The following is a 21,410-nucleotide window of genomic DNA, read 5'->3' as shown; positions in this document are numbered from 1 at the left end:
CCACCTTCCCCGCCCTCCTGAGGTGTTTGTGTGTTTTCGACCTGATGCCCCTGCAGTGTTCTCTCCATATTGAGGCAGAAGTCAAGTGTGGGCTTGGCCTATGTGTTATGGCCAAGTGGGCCACAGACTATTTTTGTGTGGACATTGTCCCTCATTTTGTTTATATTGTATATATTGTACATACTCTTTATTTATTAATGAACTTATTGCTCAACATTTATAATATTACACTCATTTGACTCCATTCCTTTTGTCCTTGCATTATTCCTGAGGGTGTATATGTAATGTTGTTGTTGGATGTGTTTGTGTGTATGGTGTTGGGGGTGAGGGTGGGGGTGGGGGTGTTGTGTGTTGGGTGTGTGTGTCACTCTCTTTTTTCTCCCCCCTCCCTTGTGTACTAGGTGCAGTACTCACTGTGGTCGTCGTCTCTGGCGTTGGTGCTCCTGGTATATGAGCAGATACACCAGCATGGGGAAGACCTGCAGCTCGGGCTCCATGGCGTCCTGGTTCTTCCTTGAGTCTCAAGCGGTGAGTGGTTTCCCTTCAAAGTATTGTTTCCGCCGAGCTTTTGATGACTTTGGTACCTCCTTGGAAAAGCTGGCGGATGGGCGGGTTGTAATGGAGTTGGCGGGTACATTGTCTTCTGCCTGGCTGTTGGCGGTTATCACTGCGGTGTTTGTTGCTACCGCCGTGGCGGTCGGAGTGTTAAAGTTGCTGTATGTGCTGGCAGTTTCCGCCGTGGTCATAATTCCATTTACATTACTGCCGGCCTATTGGCGGTATTACAGCCGCTTTAACACCGACCTCCAGGGTTGTAGTGAGGGCCTTAATGTCTGTTCAGAGCAGGCGTTAAAAGGGACACACCACTGGTTACAGTGGGCCCCCATATACTGTTCAATGTTAGTGCCAAAATGTTGGTTCTAACCCTGAACTTTACATCTTGGCATCAAAACCTTTGATGTTATTGCCCCCTACTCTGCTCCATGGTGTGCCATATTTTAAATATGGCACACACATGGTAGCAGTAGGGAGTCACTAAGGAGCACTGGGTGCAGCACAACTTTTCTTAAATCTCTCTCTATGTCTGGTGCCTGTGTTCCCAATGGACCTGCATTTGTCCCAGGTTGTTGGAACACATGCATTTTTGCATTTACTTAATGTTGTCCAACGCTGTTATTTACTCGTTTATACATACATTTGTTGTGTGCCAATTACTAGCAAATCTGATGTGAGTGTTTTGATCTTTACTGTAACTCTGGAGCCAGAGTACTTACATATTGGTCGTGTTCAAAAATTATTTGTCATTTTATTGCACTTTTCTCATGCAGTCTATCCCTTGATTTGGCTCAAGCATCTGAAAAATATTTTTGCACAATTTGATCTTCCTGCTGTGTCCACGTCACTGGATTCAAGCCAGCCTGGCTGATGAAGGGTGATACCCTGAGACCGGTCCCAGGATAATTCTATCTTGTCCAGGAGGGCCTGGCTTGGCAGTTCAGGTTGGACTTTTCACATGGCAAACAGGGTCAAGACTGATTTGCATTGGTTCGATCCAAAATGGGGTGGCATGCTGTCCAAAAATAAGATGGATTCAACCCAGTTCTTGAGTGAATGTTTGCATTGTTCAGAATTCAGTGCACCTGTTCTTTTTGCTTTTGTTGCCCTAAGTGGGAATGGTGTGCCCAGACATGGGTCCCTTGCTCACTGTGCCACTGGGTTCAACTGGTCCCAGGATGCTTGTATCTGGTCCAGGGAGGATCTGGTTTGGCAGTTTAGGCTGGACTGTTCCCAGGGGGAACGGTCAAGACTGATTTGCATATGGCTGGATCCAAACTGGGATGGCGTGGTGGGCAAAAAAAAAACAATGGATTAAACCCAGATCTATGTCATTGGGGGTGAATGTTTGTATTGTTCAGCATTCTGTCCATCATCTGTTCTTTTTGCTTTTGTAGCTCTGCTGGGACTCCGTCTGGGGCTGTGCATATGGGGTCATGACCTATGGCTGCAAACCATATTCTTGGTCAACTGAAATGACAGGAAGGATCAATCAGTCAATGGTCATGATGGTTGATGTGCTGACGTTTCTGTACATTCTGTTATGTGTCCTAAATGACTCAGACACTTTTCAACCAGTATGAGCTGTGCAGTGACATTGTTTGGCATACACACATTTTCATTTCTAGTATGATTTACACTTTACTACACATACAAGTATACTAGCCTGTTTGATACACTTACTATTTCTAATACTTGTGAGTGCCAATGATATGAACATGGTGAATCTTTATCAGTATTGAGAGTCAGTTAGGCATTGTCAAGACACTACTCTCACTCTCCTCTATTATGTTTGTTTGTGACTACTATTGGTATTTCTGAAGTAACATGTGTCAGATTTGAAAGAATTTGGCCAGGGCAGATGGTGTTGTCTCATTTGTTCACACATATTGTGATATGACTGTAGTAGTCCCTATTGTTCATTAGCTATTGCCATGGAGAGATCAGTGAGTTCATGTCAAGGTGGGACATGACTGTCTACGCATGGCAGTGCACTGTGTCCACTGGTTTGACAGTACACAAGTGGAGAGATCTGTGGGAGTTTTGTGCTGTACAGTGCAACTGGTAAACTCTCAGAACTGCAATGCCTCAATGATTGAGGGCAGTGTAGGACATATAAATATTTTTCAACATTACCTAGTGTCCTGGCTTTGCAGAGTGCACTGGCAGACAGTGGGCAGCATTGCACCCTCCTTCAACCCAGTATAGTAACAAAGCATTTTACATAGTGTTGCATTGCTGAGGATCTTTCCATCATTTCTAAACATACTCAGGGCTTCATTTAGGGGTTGTTTCCACAGGGGTAACGGGGAGTCACTTAGGGGCAGATTTATACTCTGTTTGCGCCTAATTTGCGTCATTATTTGTTTACTGCAAATTCGGTGCACAACTAACTCCATATTTATATTTTGACGTTAGACATGTCTAATGTCAAAATATAGGAGTTTGCACCATTTTTTGGATGCGTGCATCTACCTTGCGTCAATGAGATGCAAGGGTGGCATTCCCATCTAAAAAAATGGTGCTATCCCCATAGCTAAAATAACACATGGGTGGGAGGAGGGGCCAAATAATGGTGCAAAAGCAGACCAGGTGTTAGGGGACCCGTGGACCCATTTCCCTGGTTACACACCATGGAATGGGTCCACAGGTGCCCTCCCCAAGCCCCAGGAACACCCCGACCCACACCAGATGGACACCGGAAGATGGGAGACCCCATCCCAGGTAAGTATTTTTTTTTTTTTTTTTTTGCCATCAGGGGACCTAACTGGGGGCCCCCAGCATGGCACAAGGTGCAATGGCCATGGCCAGGGGACACTTGCCCCTGTGCTGGCCGCTGGGGTGGTGGGCATGACTCCTGTCTTTCCTAAGACAGTAGTCATGTTTTTGTTGGTTGTGTACCAGCAAATGGCACTAGACTAGTTAGAGGCATTTTGTTTTGCCTCTAACTAGGCTAGCGTCATGTTTTGACGCACAACTCCCTCCTTCCCTACTACCACCCCCACTTGGCTAGTGTCTTCTTTTAAGAGGCTAGCCCAAGTTAAGTGCCAGCTTGCGCAATTCCTTTAATATGGCACCCGGCTGGCACTGCGGAATGGTGAAAGCCGGTGCTATACTTTTTGTCGCAAAACTACATTTGAGCAGTTTCTGCTGCAAAAAGTATAAATCAGTCCCTTAGTTGGGCTGCCCTGCTTCAAATGGAAAGAACAGGGATGCGCCATATCAATGAAAAATGAAGGGACACCTTCCTGCACAAAAACAAGCAAGAGCCTTTTTCTTCTTTGTATGTGTGCTACATAAAGCAGCACACATAGAAGGAGGCAATAACAAGGAGAAATAAAGGAATTTCACCGTGCTATGCCTCCCCCGGGGGGCTGGCACATATTTTACACATTTCCAACTTTACCAATCCTTGCAATTCTAGGATTGTGTTGAAACCCATTGTTGTTGTGTGGGAAATCACAATGTAAGGCCAATGGAACACATCAGTGATATAGATTAAAGCAACTCAGCACTTTGCACCGCTTTGCCGTAGTCCATATCTATGAGGCCATGCAAGGGCACACAGGGTGACTTTGCGTTGCCTCATAGACATGATTGAGAGTCCTGCTCCAACGGAATGTCAAGGAAATAGATGCTCCAGAGGCACAGGTCTCTTGTACATGAGGCCCAGAGTTGCCTAGCAGGTCTCAAGATGTGTGACTTGCAAGGTGGTATCTCACACGTGCCATGTGGATTGGTGCAAGCATGGTGACAACAGTTACTACATCTGCACGGTCTCATTCACCCAACACGACATTTGGCTTTTTTTCCCAAAATATTTATCTGTCATGAGTTACGTAATGTGCTCGAGATGCACTTACCAACCATTAGGGCATTCCCATATCTTCCATTCTGGAAGCACTAAGGGGCATATTTATATTCTGTTTGAGCCATTTTAGTGTCATTTATTTTGATGCTAAAATTGTGCAAACTTATCTCCATATTTATATTTTGATGCTAGACACATCTAGCGTCAAAATAGTGGAGTTATTGCCATTTTTTGGATGTGTGAACCCACCTTGCGTCAATGAGATGAAAGGTAGCGTTCCCATCCAAAAAATATCTCAAAAGCTGTAGCACCATATTTATACCCCCATGCAAAAATGGTGCACGGGTGGGAGGTGGACCAAAATAATGGCGCTATGCCTGCATAGCACCATTATTTAACACCTGGGTCAGGACAGGTGTTAGGGTAGCTGTGGGCCCATTTCCATAGCTAAATACCATGGAATGGGCCCACAGATGTCCACCCAATGCCCCAGCAACGCCCATACCCACATCAGAGGATGGGGGACTCCATCCTGGGTAACTATGGGTAAGTATAAACTTTTTAATTTTCTGTGCTATTGAAGGCCCATGACATGGAACCCCCTGCATGGCCATTGGGTTGGTGGGCATGACTCATGTTTTTAATAAGACAGGAGTCATTTTTGGGTGCTATTGCCATATATATTGGCATTAACCACCCTAGCGTCATTTCTGGCATCCTAACGCCATTGCCCCCTATCGCCACCCTCCCCGGCTAACGTCTTTTCTTTTGACGCTAGCCTATCCTTACTGCCAGCTTGTGCCATTCCATAAATATGGCACTCGGCTTGCGCTCAGGAATGGCGCAAGCCGGCGATATACTTTTTTACGCAAAACTGCATTTGTGCAGTTTTGCATCAAAACTATAATTATGAGCCTAATTTCTGATGGAATGTCTGAAGATGTATGCATTAGGAGCACTCCCTAGGTACTTTGCCAGCACAATGACGGATATCCCCAGATGGTCCACTATTTCCTGCATGTTGATTGAATATGTATGCTTCTGATTACGGTACAGGTGTGATGTAGCAGCAGGAGTCTGCAGCTGCACATGACACATGTGGAAACCCAGCAGTGGCGTAGAAGCTCTGCTTGTTTTCCAGTTGTTTCTGCTGTGTGTTATAGAACATGAGGTACTGGGGTCTGAGGCTTATGATGGAATCAAATATGGAGGGGAAGAATGCTTAGAAGGATGGCTGGTGATGTTGTTGTGGCCTTGGAGCAATCTGGTGCAGGAGCTGGGCAATGGACTCTCTCTTGAGCCTGTAATAGGCAATGACCTCCTCCTCCTTCTCCTTGAGGTCAGTGAGGGCAGTCCTCTGCTGATATGTCCACTCCCTTCTCCTGTGCTGCCTCTGGGGTGATGGTGGAGGTGGTGATCATCCTCTTCCTACTCCAAGCTGCAGTATGAGTAGCTCCATGGTGTAGTTGAGCTTGCCAAAGTGTTTTGAGTATGTTTTGCTGTGCAAACTCCCTGTAAATATGCCCCTTAAAGTTGTAACACATACAGTGTGGTGTCAGGGCAGAGAGGTTGGCTAAATCCTCACATAATGTTTGCCCTGGTGTATTAGTGGTAATTCATGGCATATCACTAAGAGTTTGAGTTTTCAAGCTGGGATTTGAGGACAAACTGACTACAAGTCATGCTGAGTTTGGAAAACCTTACTGATGGCTTAGCAGTTGTGCCTGAGTGCACTTCCTGCCTAAGGTAATATTTAGTGACTGCTGGATCCAGTTCATCTTTTAGTCTGCTTAAGATTTTAGGATATTATCAAACTGGTAATTTAGCCGTCTGACTGTAAGAATGGTTGTGTCAGCTTTCCTGTATGCATCTTTAAATTCTGTCTGCCTTTGATGTCTATGGCCTTATATTGTGAATTCTGTATAACTTCTAATTTTGACACCATATCAATTGCAAGTAGGTTTTCAGGTATAAAGTATACATGATAGACTAGTTTGAAAGGACAGGATATAAAATAGAAGTACGTGTAATATGGATATAAAGGCAAATGCAACATATACTTTAAAAACTAGGGGACTTAGGGCTAGATGTAGGAAGCATTTTTCACGTCACAAACAGCGATTTTCGCTGTTTGTGACGTGCAAAATGCACTTTGCAATGCACAAAACCCATTTTGCGATTCAGTTACCTGGTTACCGAATCGCAAAACGGGTTTGCGAATCACAATTAGGAAGGGGTGTCCCCTTCCTAATTGTGAGTCGCAGTGCAATGCAGGATTGCTTTGTGACTGCGAATGCGGTCGCAAAGCAATCGCAGTTTGCACCCATTTGAAATGGGTAGTAAACTATTCGCAAAAGGGAAGGGGGGCCCCAGGTGACCCCTTCCCCGTTGTGAATGGAACTGCAAAAAAAAATTCAGAGCAGGCAGTGGTCCTTTATTTTTCGTTTTTGTAATGCATCTCATTTTCCTTTAAGAAAACCGGGCTGAATTACAAAAAAAAAAAACTGCTTTATTAAAAAGCAGTCACAGACATGGTGGTCTGCTGTCCGAGCAGGCCACCATCCCTGTGAATGTCCCCACTCGCAAGGGGGTCACAAATTGCGACCCACCTCATGAATATTAATGAGTTGGACCTTTACGACCCCCTTGCGAGTTGTGTCAGGAACACCATCCAACATTCCAATTTGCGACTCGCAATTTTCCAGTCGCAATTTGGTAACTACCTACATGTGGCCTATAGTTACTTTTATTTCACTCAAAACAGCACAGTAAAGGAACTTGCTAGGATGCATTGTGTGTGAAGGAGAGAACCACAATGCTCCGTATTTACACAGTTGTTTAGCATTTTGCTCTCCCCTTGCCTCTGGCATACTATAGGGCATATTTAAGAAAAGTGGCGCTGCACTGTGTGCCGCACCACTTTTCTTGCACCCTTTACTGCCTCCCATACCACACCGTAGGTGCTGTATTAAAAATATGATGCACCATGGTGCAGGGTAGGGGGCAATAGCATCATTTTCATGACGCTATTGATGTACTCTGCAGAAGTAGCACCAAAATATTGATGATACTCCTGCAGAGTATATAGGGGCCCATTATAAATAAGGAAGCCCCCTTTTAACACCTGCTCTGAGCAGGTGTTAAAAGTGCCATAAATAATAACGCAAAGAAATCTTTTAGATTTCTTTGTGCCATTTTTTCAGCCACCCTAACGGGGAACTGCCCCTTTGCATACAATATGCCTGATGCATTCATATTGTGGCGCAAAGAGACACAAAGTGGCACAAAGCATGCATTGCTCCACTTTGTAAACGTGGCACAAGGATTTTAGCCTTGGGCAACATTAGCGTAAACGTTTTTTACACTAGAGTGGCTCAAGTTGGCGGTAGGGGCTTATAAATATTGCCCTATATGATGCAGACGCCAATGTTTGCACCATGCTGCAAGGGTACCTCTGGTATGGGCAAAGTTGTTTTGTGCAGGAAGGTATGCCTACCTGCATACAAACACTCCAAAGAGAAACAACAAGGAGTAAAAAAAATATGTTTCTCCTTGTTTTGTCATCCTCTGGGAGGTGAACCAATCTGACACAATCCCAGGTGTACAAGCATTTGTAAATCTGGAATTGTGTCAAATCCATTGGTGGATGCAGAGGAATGTCGACGCTCTACCGATGTAACACTTCTGAGTTGCTTTGCATTACATTGTTACACAAAGCCACACAAGGCTGAGCAAATTGCCCCTTGTGTGGTTTTGTAAATCTGAATTAAGGAATTGTGTTGCCTTGTGTCACCTTGTGTGATTCAAGGACAATGCAACTCCTTAACAAATCTTGAACTAATAGACAATATGAAATGGCATAATAGGCTTTTTAACTTTCTCATATACCACTTGAGTTTTAGTAAATTCCTAAATAAATTGTGCAGAAAATGCTCAGTTGTGTCGCTATGTTTCAAATTGTCTTGTGGAGGGTTACTCCCGAGCACCTCTGGTGAGGGTCAAGCTTCTCTTACATACAAGAAAAGTACTGAACTCCAGAAAGGTTGCCACTTCTGAACCTCTGTCTATTTATCCACTGTAGGTAGGCAATATCCTCTGAATTGTGCTATTTACCCTATTTTTATACAACTTTCACAGGAGGAGGTCAACCTCTCTCCTTCTCCTATCCTTCCCACTTTCACTGAGGAGTTACAGTTTGTACACTTCACTGTCTCGGTGTGAGAGATTTGTACTGAGTATTTACCCGTCAGGCTTCACTTTTCATCAGTGTTTGAGGCTGTCCGTTGTATCATCTTCTTGTGTTGAAACTACAACATTGAGGACTGACTATGACCTCTGTAAGTAAGAATTTGCCACTCCTGGCTCAAAAACCTGCCTCAGCCACTGAAGGAAAGCTACTTTATAGCTCTGTGTATAAATGAACAAATTGGTGCTTCCTCCCAAACTCAATGGTTTGTGAAAAATTGCAGAAAACTGTGGTTGGCCCTTGTAAACCTTGCAGATTCCAAATGCTACCTCATGCTGCCTTACTCAGGGGCAAATCACTCACAGTGTTGCATCATCCTTACACCCCAGAAGGGGGAGCAAGGATGAAGCAACACTACTGTCAGATTTATCAACCCACACAAGAACACTCACAAAGTGTGAAAAACAGTGAAAATTGTTCTGGTCAATACTTTATCTTTCTTGTTTCTTCCAGGTTGATGGTCTTTTTAGTTTCAGTGTAATGTTTTAAGTGGCAAACTAGGGCAATAATGCGCAACATTCTTAGGGGCATATTTATCATTGCATTGCACCACCCTTGTGCCATGCAAGGGGGTGCAAGGGCGAATCAACACCAAAGTCCGACTTATCAAGTCACGCAAGATTACCTTGCATGGCCTTGAGTGGCTTGATAAATCAGGAGAAACTCAAGGCAGCACAAATCATTGCCTTGCGTTACTCTGCCCCATGGAGGCATTCCATTGGTTGAACATAAGTTTTACCACCCATCCACCTATGGATTTTGGTGCATTCCTAGATTTATCATTATTGGTAGTCCCGGGAATGCGTTACAATACTACACCTCACCAGGAGAGAAATAATGAGAACAATCTTTAATTCTACTTATTTTTCATTTTGTAAATGTGTGCTGCAGCACATGTAGAAACAAAAAAATGTCTCTCAGGATTGTCTTTGTACAGAAAGGTGCCTCTTCTTGCAAAAAAACCAATCCTGCCTACAATGCATGCACCCTTTCACAATGGTGTAAGGGGGCCTGGGTTGGCGTTATGCATTCAGACAAGCGTCAGTGCAAGAAAAGGACAGAAATGTGCAGTATGATGAGGAGAAATGTAGCATAGTCTTGCCATTTCTCTTTCTCTCAGCAAGGTGGCTTGCTGCATTGCGCAATGCGCTGCGTAGAAGTTTGAGAAATCTGGCCCTCAGCCTCAGTATCCCTGCTATTGCCCCACCATAGCAAAGAATTTCTTTCTCTGTCCAGTACAGTAAAGTTTAGGCACTTGTCTCTGGCAACCAGTCTGCTGCAGTGACAGTCATAACAAGCTCTGGCAAAGCCAATAGATCTTCCCTTTGTAAGAGTTATTTGCCTTGTCAAAGTTTTGTTTAGCCATATTTTACAGCAGCACAGTGCAGCATAGCTGAACATAAAGGAAAAAGTGCTGTGACACAATCAGCTCTCACTTCTTCATAGTTCTTTTCTGTCTTGGCTAAAACACATTTTTTCATGGCTACTACACATCAATGAGACCTATTGGGTTTGACAATGCTTGTTGCTTCACTCTATTGTTTTCCTCCCCCTATCCCTCTTCCAAACTTTATATGGTACTTGACAAGGGACGTGCTTAACTTTAATGCTGAAAGACTTTGCCCTTTTAAATTCTGATGCTGAAGCCTGATGCCTTGTTGATCGACTGATGTCCTGAGGACAAAGACTGATTCTGCTTTGTGGATCCATCCTGAGTATAGGTATATCCAGACTGTGATTCTCATGCATATTTGCTTTTTCTTTCTAGGTACCAACTGCACTGTTTTGTCTATGGCTCTACCATAGTTAGATGTTTTTCCAAATTTGTGTTACGAAATTGTTTTGCATGAAGCTCAACATGCTGATGCTTATCTGATGTTAGTTAAAAATCCTTACTAATGAATTATGATAACAAGGACAAATGTTTGATGAAATTCTCTGCTAAACTTCATGTATATTGTCACATTGACACAGTTGACTTTGCTATTGATTTGCACCATAACTTTAGAATGTGTTGCCCTTCAAGTTTTGATTAGAATACATTTTTACCACCACTTTGGACAACCACTGTTGTTTCTGTATGTGTTTCATTTGATTTTGAGAATAATCTACATGACTTTAGAATTGTTAATATAGGGAAAGAAATATTCTGACTTGGACTAAAAGGTGTGGTTATTCATAACTGAAAGGTCATGGTGCGTGACAATTACTGACTCCATTGATTATTGATGTTATTGATTGCTAATGATTATTGATATTTATGTATTGATTATTGATTATATACTGGAGCTATGGTAAGAACATCTTAATTGCGAGTCAAAAGGTTCATCGACCTATTTGCAGCCCTTTGTAAGTTTACTTATTAATGTCAGACGCGCTAACAGCTATGGTAGCAGAATGATGGCTCGTCTCCTTAAGAGCTTGCCACAGACGGCTGGAATAGAATAATAGATGAACAGACGTGGTAGTAGTTTGATGAGTGGGTCCTTTGAGAGTTCATTATTATTGAGATCTGGATTTTAATTTTCAATAATGATAATTGGAGAGAAAATGATGTTCCCTTAAGTCCAGAAATGACTTTCCCAGATCCTGGATCCTGCTAATGGTTGTTTGAGGATATTCCCGGCGTTCTAGTGACAGTGTGAATGAAATAGGTTGCTCTTGCACAGCTTATGCAAATCGCAGGTGAATTGTGAGTTCTGTGAAGGTTTTAGGGAGTTTGCATACTCCAAATGAAGTTATAGTAGGAGTGTGTGTACTCCGCAGTGTGAGAGTTGGGAAGTCATCACACTTCATATTAGTGTGGCGCTTTGTGCTCAAGAATTGTCCACGTAGTTGTTGATCTACGGACCCTGCGTGGTCTAAGACTCCGGAGTATATTGAAAAGTGTATGAGACACTTGCGCCCTGATTTTCACTTTTTGGTGCAAAACTGCACTAACGCAGTTTTGCACCAAAAAGTTTAGCACCGGCACCATTTCTGTGCACCAGCCAGGCACCATATTTATGGAATGGTGCGAGCCAGTGCAAAGGGTGGGCTAGCGTAAAAAAAAATTACATTAGTCGGGTGGGGCTGGCGCTGTGGAAGAAGGGGGATTTCCACGAGAAAATTACTTTAGGCAGGTTAGAGTAAAAAAAAAAAGACTCTTACCTGCCTAGAGTCATTTTCTGATGCAAAACCATCCATACCACATGACTCCAGTCTTAGAAAATACAGGATAATGCCCGCCACACCAATGTCCAGCACAGGGGACAAGGGTCCCCTGGGCATTGCTATTGCACACAGTGCCATGTAGGGGGCCCATTTCAGGAACCCTATGTCACTTTAAAAAATCAAATACAATACTTACCTGTACTTACCTTTAATTACCTGGGATGGGGTCCCCCATCCTCCGCAATCCCTCTGGTGTGTGCAGGGGGTGTCCCTAGGGCCTGGGAGGGCACATGTGGGCTTCTAACATGGTGTTCCACCATGGAAATAGGCCCACAAGTCCTCTAATGCCTGCCCTGACCCAGGCGTTATAAAATGGGGCAAATCAAGCTTTGCAACACTTTTTGACCTCTCTTCCCTCCCATGCACCATTTTTGCACAGGAGTATAAATATGGCATTAAGGTCATAGAGTCATTTTTTTCCATGGGAACGCCTACCTTGCATTTCATTAAGGCAAGGTAGGTTTCCACTTCCAAAAATGACTAACTCCATAAATTTGGTGCTAGACGGGTCTAGCGCCAAAGTATATTATGGAGTTAGTTTTGCACCGAATTAGAGTAAAACAAATGATGCTAATTCAGTGCAAACAGAGTATAAAGATGCCCCTTGGTTTTATGTTGTAATCTGATTGGTTTAGTAGGTTGATCAGGCGTGGTCAACAAGTCAGTGTGTGAGTTCAAGTGACTGAAAGAAAATTTCGACTGAGCTTTGACGAGTTCTGTGTGCACCAGGACAGACCCATTGATCCGTTGAGAGTAAAATTTGCAGGGTCCAATTTTGCTTGCGAATCTGGGAGACCGAGAAAGAAGGAGTAGCTGTAAGTGTGGGAAGAACCATCAGTGAAAAATCTGTAAGGTTTCTGAAGTGATAGTGTTACCTTTCCTGTAGTAAACCAGTATATTTGTTTTAGTTTTTCGATTAGTGCTCACAATAATTGCATTTGTTTTGTGTGAACTGAAGTGAAGGGAGGCCTCAAAAATATGTCAGCTGCAGTATGTGTGAGTGTGATGTCATTGGAGCTGCGCTGGGATAGGTCGGTTAGTGACAAGGGTCACGCACGGATTGGCAGCCGTCCATGAGAGGCAATTGTTTGAGATCATAGGTGAAAGGAATCTTGGGATTAAAAGTCACTTCCCGATTTGATTTTGAATAATAAAAAGTAGAAAAGATGAAGTTTTTCAAAGCATTAACAAGTGCCCTAAGGGGAGATACTTATTTTACAATGAGTGTAGTGAGGCTACACCGCCAGAAGGTACATCAGCTTACATTGTAATGGAAGAGAAGGGTGTTGTGCGATGTTTTTGGCTAAAGTAAGGGTGCAAACTGACAGAGAAAGATGGGAACCTAGGCCCGTATTTATACTTTTTTTAGCGCCACATTTGCGCCGCTTTTTGACGCAAAATGGCGCAAGCCTACAAAATACAATGGTATTTTGCAAGTTTGCGCCGTTTTTGCATCAAAAAACGACGCAAATGCGGCGCAAAAAAAGTATAAATACGGGCCCTAGTGTTTCCTACAAATGGGACATTCAGTTTGAGAGTTTTGGAGCATTTACGGATGGTGCTATATGAATCGAAGCCCCTACCGAGACCAGCACAGTTTAAGGCATTAGCGATTTGGGAGCTAGTAGCCAGACAGCAACAGCAACTGAAATTTGAGAGGAGAATGAGAAAGGCAGAATAGACTCTAGTGGGGGCTAGAAGGGATTGTGTTCAGAAGGCATGGAGAATAGAGACTTTGCAAGGGATTAAGGCCCTCCAAGTTAGAACCGCCTAACGGCCGTCTATGCAACTGCAAACCCACCAGCCACATTACAACATCCCCACTTGGCCGGCGGGGATGTGAGCTGTAACATTGCAGCTGCCTCTTATGGAGCCGGTGGTAATGTGGAGGTGCGGCGGGTACAGCAGCACCTGTCGCATTTTCCACTGTCTGCCAAGCAGACAGTGGAAATTGCGATGGGGCTGTGCCTGGGGGCCCCTGCACTGCCCATGCCAAGTGCATCGGCAGTGCAGGGGCCCCACGAGTCCCCTTACTGACAGCCTTTCCATGGCAGTGTCTACCGCCATGGACAGGCTGGCGGTAAGGGGAGTAAAAAACCCCAGGGCAGTGCTGCAAGCAGCGCTGCCCTGCCGGATTGCGACCGCCGGGACATCCATGACAGTAAGGTGGTCTTAATGTGCTTACCACACCTGTAGTGCAGACCCAGATGCAACTTCCACATGTTTAGAGAATTTATCCTGATGTGCCCATTATGGAAACGACTTTGAACTTAGTGGTGCCAAGGGAACAGGTCTTCCTGAGACCAATACTGGTTCAGACTGAGCCGACTCTGATTTTACTGCCCCAAGCATAGCCGTAGGCAATGCCAAGATTTACTCCAGTGACAGGGTCACAGTCAGATATGACTCCTATGATGAACCAGAATATGGGAGGTACGCTCCCACAGAGCGTAGGTGCCAGAGCAGCCCCAAATGCTATATCGCTACCTATTACTGTTGGTCCAGCTGTACCATTATTTGCGCAGAAGAAGCTGACTGTAGGTGAATAGGGAACAATGTCCCAGAACCTAATGAGGGGAGGACATAATGAACATGTTCAGGTAGTTTCTCCTAAGGGACAGACTTTTGACTGATCAAGATCCTTGCTAGACCTTGTCTATTTGTAGCACTTCCAGATACGGTAACATGGCCAAACGTTAACCAGAGCTTGAAATTATTGACACTGCAGACTCCAAATGCAGTTGCACAGCAGGTGCCACCGATCCAAGCAAGTAACATTTCATTACAAGGACTGACAGCTCAGCAATTAACTGAATGGTTAGACAAGCTGAATACCCCACAGAGTGCCCCTAAAAGAGAGGAGGATTTGAATTATACTAGGCTAAGCACAGAAGTGGGTGAACTCATTGAGGGAATGATGGGGGTGAACAGGTTAGAATCCTACACAGAGGGATAATTGAGATACTTGTGCCCAAAGATTACGAGAGAGGTGAGCAATGTGCATCAGAGATTAGCAGACTTGGCAGAGAAATACAGGATAGAAATAGAGAAAACAAAGCATTTGAAAAGAAGTTACAGATTAGATTTTGAAGCAAAAGATTTTGAACACATGAGACCTGCCGGAATGAAGGCACACCTTATGGAATTACTCTAAAGTGCTCAGACCTGGGAAGCATTAGACAAATAGGAAGGCAGATGGGTAAAGAAAAGAGACAAGAAAAAAAGGGATTCTCTGGAGCTGACTGAAAATGTGCAGCAGGATAAAGATCCAGTAAAGATGTTACCAATGAGAGAGATTCCAGGGGGAAATGTAGTTCATGTCCCCTGGCAAAGTCAAAGTTTAAGGCCGACTGCGATGTAGCCTGGCTCGGCTACAGTCCGCGGGAGGCCTCGGTCAAAAGTTTACCTTTGGACTTAGTCGTTTTTCGGAAGATTTTCTTCAGTGGGACGAACCGGCCAGTCCAATCCGACCTCCTGGAACCCTTCTTCGGATACGTGTCACGGAAGCCCTCGGTGGAGATTTTTACCTTCGGACTTAGTTGTTTTTTCAAGGTGAAAATCCTTCAACCGGGGCAAACCTGGATCTTGATCTGACGTCCTTGGAGCCCTCCTCGGATACGCTGGCTGTGAGATCCCGGTCAACTTCCTACATTCGGACTTAGTTTCTTTTTTGGAGACTTTCTTCACCGGGACGAACCTGCAAGTCAGGTCGGGTAGCGGTTGAGGCAGGCCGGCTAGAGTTGCAGCGGCGGGTCGGTCCTTCTATTGAGCTTTTTTCCAAAAGTTCTCCAAACTTCTGGATCTTCTTCCAGATGTTCCTTTAAGGTTCTTTTGGGGTGCACAGCTCACCCCAAGGTTCCAGAAGCTCTGAGATGATGCTTGGGAGTGTGGACCACAACTCCCAGAATGCACCTGGCACAAACTCCTTTTTGGCCACTGGAAAGTGGTCAGCTGGTTGTTTTTTTCAGGAGTTGGTGCAGGGGACTCTGGTTAGCAACGTTTCACCTTTAGCAAAGAGGGAGTCCCTCCTTGAACCAGTTGAAGCCAGGCAAAGTCCTTCTTGTGGTGAAGCCCAAGTGTGCAGCTGGTGCAGTCCTTCAGAGTGCAGGGTCCAGGTGCAGGCCAGTGGTCCAGCAGGGCAGTCCTTCTTCTTCTGTAGTTCTTCCTGGTAGGGATCTGGTTGGGAACTGAGGTGTGGGTGCGGGTCTGCCAGTGTTATCACTGCTCCTAGGTGAAAAACAGGGGGGCCCTGGTTCTCCAATCAGTGTCAGGCTCCTTCCCCCTGTGATGACCACTTCCTGGAAAGTGTGGCAAAAATCAATCCCAGGGAGCAACATTCCTCAAAAATCCATCATTGCTGAAAGTGATTTTTGGAGGTTACATCTGGCTGAGCCCACATACTGGTGTGGCTAAAAATCCCACCCACACCCCTCTCATGCCCTCTCCTAATCCAATCAAGGGGGACCTAATTGTCTGGGTTTGCAGGATGTGGGGGTGTTGCTGGGTTGCTCCAAATATCCTTCTCTGCATTTGAAGACCAGTTTGGCAGCCCTCCCCTTCCTGCCTCACCATCTACTGAGGGGACATCTCCTCCCACAGACACATCCCTTTGTGTGAAGCCAGGCCACTTCACACCTCATCAAGGCAGCCTGACTAGGCTGCCAGTGGCTGGCCAATCAGAGCACAGCATCAAAGACACTGCAGGGATGAAGCTGGCAACTTTTCAGGTAAAGTTTAAAACTCTTTACCTGAACAAGTTATATTAAATCCAACAACTGGAAGTTGTGGAATTTATTCTAACAATTAATTTGATACCAAACGTCTGGTATATGTTACTTAAGTGGACTTTTAAAATTAAAATAAAGTCTCCCCATTCTAGCCTATGGAGGCCATTCACTACAATGAGGGAAAAGCAAATGTGGCTGTTTTACCTCAGCAGGGCTTATAAAACTATTTTTATAAGGTCCCTGCTTATAGGTACATGGCACCCTGCCCTGGGGGCACATAGGGCACAACTTAGGGGTGACATATGTAAGAAGAAGGTAGTTTAAGACTTTGGAACTACTTTTAATTCCAAAGTCGAATTTGCATATAACTTTAATTTAAAAGCAGCCAGCAAGGCAGGCCTGCCTTTAAAATGGCACTGGGCACCTCAGCAGTGCACATATGGGGGCACTACCTATGCTGGGGGCCCTAAACCTCCATGCCCTACCATATACTAGGGACTTATAGGTAGGTTGACTTAGCCAATTATAATTATGGTAATTTGCATACTGATTTTACACAGAGCACAGACCCTGGAACTGGTTAGCAGTACCCAGGGCACCATCAGAGTCAGGAAAACACCAGCACAAAGTGGAAAATTGGGTCAAAGTTAGGGGGCCTCTGCAATTAGCCTTCTCTCACACAAGCCCCCCATCCCACACGCCCAGGAGACTCAGCCCAACCCTGGGAAAGTCTTCCTGGCTTGTCAGGCGAGGAAGACAGTGAAGGGAACAAGCTGTCCCTTTGCAGGGCCTACTCTGCCTTACATCCTCCTGCCATGGTCACTCCCTCTGGGTAGTGAATCCATCCCAACAGTGAAAGGACCCATCTCAAACTGAAACTTCCCTCTAGGGGGGCCTTCCTCCTTTCTCTCTGACAACTTGGGTAGTGAGGTGCCCACCTCCCCTACTCCTAACTTTGCTGGGGCAACACCTAGCTTACCCAAAGAGGTCACCCAACACTTGAGCAACCCCACCATGACCAACAGGGTCAGGGGGCCTACTTTGCTTTTGGCCCTGGGGTCTGCCTCCCAGGCCAAGTACAGTGCTGCCAGGAAGGCTAGCACCCAGCAAAGGCTACTGACAGCTGTCAGTACCCAGAACCACACCCTAAGCTCTCCACTGACAGGTGGCTGAGCTGCTTTAGGGGAAACTGTGGGGTCCTGGCACCCCTCTTGCTGTCTAGAGTGGGGGGCTACCACCTCCTGTGGCAGACACCCTCCTTCCACTCTCCCTTCTGTCAGTGCAGGGGCAACACCCTGCATCTGGACAGCTGCCTGACTACTCAGGACTTCCTTGGGGTCAGGTGAGGCCTCACTAGTGCAAACTCTGGGCTCCCCACCCTACTGGGGCAGAAGGCCTTTGGCTCCCTGGAACTCTCTTTAGGAGTGGCCCACCCTTCCTTTTCTTGGGGACCCCTGTCTCCTAACTGTAGGGACTGACTCCCCAGGACATTGGGTTGGGGGGCGCCCTGGGCGACCGCCCCATCTGGGGACAGACTCACCTCTGGGAGCTCATTGCCCAGGATACAGTCTAGGGTGAGGTCAGCACTGACTACCACCCTAAACCAGCCAAGGATACCCTCCCTCTCTAGGGGCACTATGTCTACAGGTTTGGAGGTGACCTTCCCTGTGGCTATGCTGACTTTCCTGATCTCTCCTGTGACATTCATGTCTGGGGTCACTAACCGGTCACTCACTATAGTGTGACTGGCAGAGGTGTCTCTCAGACTAGTGGTAGGGATTCCATTCACCTGTATGGGGGGAGAGTGCCTACTTCCACCCTCTGGGATCTCAGCTTACCATCTGGTCCTGTCTCCCAGCCCAATGCTAGGAGGACTTCATCATCTGAGGAGTCCTCCTCCATGGCTACACTGGACAGCCCAGTGCTAACCACCTTCTTTGGACAGGCTGCATCTCCTCTGAAGTGACCCCTCTGCTGATAGTCAAAGCAAGCCTCACGGTCCAAGAGCTTTTTTAACCCTGGGTCTCCCTGTCTCTGCTTGTCAGAGTGGGAGTAAGATTTACTCTCCTTCTTCTTAGGGTTCTGGGGTACAGAGGGAGTCTCTGTGGTGGGCTTACCACCTCCCTCCTTAGATTTTTGCGGACCAGACCCCCCCTTCTTGGAGTCTCCCCCCGGGACTTGACAACCACCCTGGTTCTCAACCACTCATCAGCTGCCTCCCCTAGCTCTCTAGGGTTGGTCAGCTTAGAGTCCACTAGATGCTGGCATAACCTTTCTTGGATACAATTGGTCAAGATGTGATCTCTCATGATCAGATTGTATAATCCCTCATAAGTTTTTACTTTGCTACCATGAATCCAGCCCTCTAGTGCCTTAAGTGAGGTGTCTACAAAGTCAACCCAAGACTGGGTACTGACCTTCTGGGTGTCCCTGAACTTCATCCTATACTGCTCTGGGGTCAGGCCAAACTTCTTGGTTAAGCACCTCTTCATACTAGGGTATGAATCTGCCTCCTCCCCACTTAAGGTCAGAAGCCTATCCCTCCCTGAGTTGGGGACCAACTCCCATAAAGGTGAACCCCAGTATTGAGACCTAACCCTTCTCATTTGGAGTGCCCTCTCAAAGGCTTCCAACCACTTGTCTATGTCGTCCCCCTCTACATAAGCAGGAACCAACCCCTTGGGCAATCTGGGGCAAAAACCCCCACCCATGGACACCTCAGCTTCTCTGTCGCTGCCACCATCTCTTTTCTCTTTCTTTGCCCACATCTTCTTTTCTAGGGCCAGCTTCTCTGCCTCCAAAGCTATAAATGCTAATTGTTCCTCCAGCTCTATTTCCCTGTGTGACAGGTTCTCTCCTCCTGAAGGGACCCCCCCTTCCCCCAACTAGTTTTGGGTATGACCCTAGTGACTGTGTGTAGTGAGGACCGGTCTTCCTCATCCTCACTTAGGCTCAGATGCCCTCCTTCCCCTTAGTGGCTGGAGCTAGCATCCTTCCCTGCTTCTTCCTCCTCTGGAGCTTCCTCTGGGCCTACTTCTTGGGCCTCAGCCCAGGCTGTCACTGATTTAATCAGGACATGCTTCCTGAGGTCAGTGGTTGCAGGCAACCCTCTTGCAGTACACAACCCCCTAAGCTGGACTACTGTCAGTGTGGGTAGGCTAGCCAGATCAAGCTCCATGGTTCCCTACTTTTGTGTCAACAAAAACATTTTGCAAAAATTGGAAACAAGAATTTAGAAAAATCACAAAAAATCAATAATTGAAATTAATCCAAATTAAAATCAATTTTTGCACTAGGCCAATTCAAAGGATTTTTAATTTGTTTTACTTAAAACTGTAATGTGATACTAAACACAAGTACAGGATCCCACCACTGCGCACCAAAAATGTTGGAAAATGGGTTACTGGTAAGGGCAGGTAAGTACCTACACTTAGCAATAGGCTACTAACCTCCAATTAGCTCCAGTTAGGTCTCAGTAAATTAAACCTAGCTCAACCCTTGGTAGCTTGGCAATGAGCGACAAGGCTAAACTTAGGAGACAGAGTGTAAAGCATTCAAATATAACAAAACAGTAATTAAATAAAACACAGGAAACAGTTTAAAAATCCAAAACCAATTTATAACAATAGATTATATTTTTTTCTTTAAAATGACACAAAAACGAATAAAATCGGATAAGGAGAACCAGAGATTTGAATTTTTAAAGAATTATTGTTTTCCAGCACCTAGAAACAAAAAGCGCCAATCAGGGCATCTGGTCGCACCTCGACCGGGGCAAAGTCAAAGTTTAAGGCCGACTTCGATGGAGCCTGGCTCAGGCACAGTCCGCGGGAGGCCACGGTCAAAAGTTTACCTTCCGACTGAGTCGTTTTTCCGAAGATTTTCTTCAGCGGTACGATCCAGCCAGTCCAATCCGACCTCCTGGAACCCTTTTTCGGATACGTGTCGTGGAAGCCCTCGGTGGAGATTTTTACCTTCGGACTTACTCATTTTTTCGAGGTGAAAATCCTTTGACCGGGGCAAACCTGGATCTTGATCCGACGTCCTTGGAGCCCTCCTCGAATATGCTGGCTGGGAGGTCCTGGTCAACTTCCTATGTTCGGACTTAGGCCTTCATTACAACCCTGGCGGTCGGTGTTAAGGCGGCGGTAATCCCGCAAACAGGCTGGCAGAAAAAAAAATGGGATTACAACCGTGGTGGAAACCGGCAACATAGACACCCACTTAAACACTCCGACCACCATGGTGGTAGCAACAAACAGCGCGGCGGTCATCACCAAGAAACAGGCAGGAGACAAAGTACCGCCCACCCTATTACAAGAGGCCCTTTTCCAGGGCGGAACCAACGTTATCAAAAGCACGGCGGAAACATTACACAGAAGGGAAAACACTCACCTCTCGACAACCAACAAGGAAACAGGACGCCATGGAGACCGAACTTCATGTGTTACCCATGTTGGTTTACCTCCTCTTCTATGAGGAGTACGAACGGCGGCGGCGTCGACCACGGTGAGTACTGCGCCTACAACACAGGGGAGGGGGAGGAAACAGAGTGACACACACAACCTCCCACCCTCACCACCACACACAACAGACACACAAATACATGCAGCAACATTACATATTCACCCCCCCACCCCCTGGAAGAACGCAAGGACAAAAGGAAATGATTATAACCATTGTAATCAAGAAAAATCCAGTATTCAAAAGTCAAAATTCAGTGTATACAAATATGTACACCAACTACTCAAGTCCGGATAGTGTATTAATCATTGTCCGTGGACCACTGGGCCCAAAATGCATGGGCGAGGCCCACACATGATACCTGACTCGAAACGGAGAGAACACTGCTGGGGCA

This window comes from Pleurodeles waltl, chromosome 11 (assembly GCF_031143425.1).
Source record: "Pleurodeles waltl isolate 20211129_DDA chromosome 11, aPleWal1.hap1.20221129, whole genome shotgun sequence".
Lineage (NCBI taxonomy): Eukaryota > Metazoa > Chordata > Amphibia > Caudata > Salamandridae > Pleurodeles > Pleurodeles waltl.
Note: the sequence above shows the minus strand (reverse complement) of the source record.